Here is a 2,647-nt window from a genome sequence, read left to right as displayed (position 1 = left end):
TGGTTTGTTTGGTTCAGTTGCTGGGCCCTCCTTGGATATTGGTGCTTCATGTGAAGTGGAATAACTTAGGGTAGGTCCCTTTAGCTGGATTTGGTCAGGGCAATAAAGAGAGATGTAATGCTTATGTTATTGCTCCTCTCTCTCAAGGTAAAATTGTGTGGTCTGAGATGGTATCATGTTTGTTTTGGAGAAATACCACAGACCAATAACCTTGAAAGGTATTGGGAATAAAGAGGTCTGCTTTTTTCAAAATTCTGTGTAGGTGTCATAGTATGGCGCCACTTGCTGGTTAGGAAGTCATCTGATTTGATTTTAGTGATGGTGTTCACTGTGTTTTTTTAGTCTTTGAAACCAGTGACTCCACAGGGACTTGGTTTTGGTAAATTTGTCACCAGTCTCTACTTCTGTGTACCAGAGTAGTATGTGATATCTGATAGCCAGGGGTTTGAAACTATTTTTTTAAGAATTCTGTACTGACTGGATTTCCGGATTATGAGGTCCTAGGCTATAGGAACTTTAGTATTTGCTGCTATTTACAATAATTGAAACATAAGATTGGTAAAGACACCAATTTTGGAGATGGAGAGGCAAGGCTGAAGGGGAGGAGGAGGCCTTTATTTGAAGATAACAATTCTTGTGTTGTTATGTTCAAAAGTCTTATCTAGTAAGTTTCCCATAGGAAGGTATTGGGAATAGAGACATATATTTTTTTCAAAATTCCATGTAGGTGTCGTGGTATGGCACCATTTGCTTGTTAGGAAGTTATATGAGTTTATTTTACATGATGGTGTTCATTATGTTATTTTAGTCTTTGAAGCCAGTGACTCCATGGGACTAGTTTTTTTATTAAATTTGCCACCAGTCTCTACTTATTTGTCCCAGAGTAGTATGTGATATCTCATAGGCAGGGATTTGAAACTATTTTTTTTATGAATTCTGGACTGACTGGTTTCCTGGATGATGAGGTCTTAGGCTATGGGAACTTTACTGTCTGCTGATTTTTATAATAAGTAACGCAAAGAATTGGTAAAGACACCAATTTTGGAGATGGAGAGGAAAGGCTGAAGGGGAGGAGGAGGCCTTTATTTGAAGATAACAATTCTTGTGTTGTTATGTTCAAAAGTCTTATCTAGTAAGTTTCCCATAGCTCGCTATCTTTTTTTCCAAATTCTTCATGTACCCACTATCTGACAAATATAATAGAAGTAGCATTATTTACTCACCTAATATACCAAGAGCTGTTTTACAAATGGTTGGAGACTCATATGTATATTGGGCTTAAAGCCAATGCCTGTAGTGGTGCCATAGGTTTAGATAAAGAACCAGGACTGAAGCAGATTTTGAGAGCTTTTGTGTGATGATAAATTGTGTAGACTTAGGATATCCAGACCTTGTACGTTTTCCAATGCATAGCTATCATGTGTTGTACTATAGAATCAATACATTTTGTAAAAAAAAAAGTGCTTGTAAAGGGGTATACACTTCTGGGTGAATTAATTCTGTGTTTTCCTGTTTACTGTAAAAAAGTTGGGATTTTTTGGTATAGTTTTCAATTTTGTTTTATACTTACACACATTTCATGTTAATGTTGTACTCTCATTTGATTTTGATTGGCTGTGTATAATCATGGAGATTTTATCTAGATTCTTTTACTATATTTTATATGTTATTCTGTTACATTGAAGTTAGATGTACCTCAAATCATTATAGTTACATTGGTAATATGGTGAGATTGCTATCATATCACTGTGTCATTTCCATTATGTTCATCTAATTTCCAATGGAGATGTCTGGTCAGAAGTGGTTTGTTTGGTTCAGTTGCTGGGCCCTCCTTGGATATTGGTGCTTCATGTGAAGTGGAATAACTTAGGGTAGGTCCCTTTAGCTGGATTTGGTCAGGGCAATAAAGAGAGATGTAATGCTTATGTTATTGCTCCTCTCTCTCAAGGTAAAATTGTGTGGTCTGAGATGGTATCATGTTTGTTTTGGAGAAATACCACAGACCAATAACCTTGAAAGGTATTGGGAATAAAGAGGTCTGCTTTTTTCAAAATTCTGTGTAGGTGTCATAGTATGGCGCCACTTGCTGGTTAGGAAGTCATCTGATTTGATTTTAGTGATGGTGTTCACTGTGTTTTTTTAGTCTTTGAAACCAGTGACTCCACAGGGACTTGGTTTTGGTAAATTTGTCACCAGTCTCTACTTCTGTGTACCAGAGTAGTATGTGATATCTGATAGCCAGGGGTTTGAAACTATTTTTTTAAGAATTCTGTACTGACTGGATTTCCGGATTATGAGGTCCTAGGCTATAGGAACTTTAGTATTTGCTGCTAATTACAATAATTGAAACATAAGATTGGTAAAGACACCAATTTTGGAGATGGAGAGGCAAGGCTGAAGGGGAGGAGGAGGCCTTTATTTGAAGATAACAATTCTTGTGTTGTTATGTTCAAAAGTCTTATCTAGTAAGTTTCCCATAGGAAGGTATTGGGAATAGAGACATATATTTTTTTCAAAATTCCATGTAGGTGTCGTGGTATGGCACCATTTGCTTGTTAGGAAGTTATATGAGTTTATTTTACATGATGGTGTTCATTATGTTATTTTAGTCTTTGAAGCCAGTGACTCCATGGGACTAGTTTTTTTA

The sequence above is a fragment of the Rhinoderma darwinii genome (assembly GCF_050947455.1).
Source record: "Rhinoderma darwinii isolate aRhiDar2 chromosome 2 unlocalized genomic scaffold, aRhiDar2.hap1 SUPER_2_unloc_23, whole genome shotgun sequence".
NCBI lineage: Eukaryota > Metazoa > Chordata > Amphibia > Anura > Rhinodermatidae > Rhinoderma > Rhinoderma darwinii.
The sequence above is the reverse complement of the archived record's forward strand: the minus strand, read 5'-3'. Positions refer to the sequence as shown.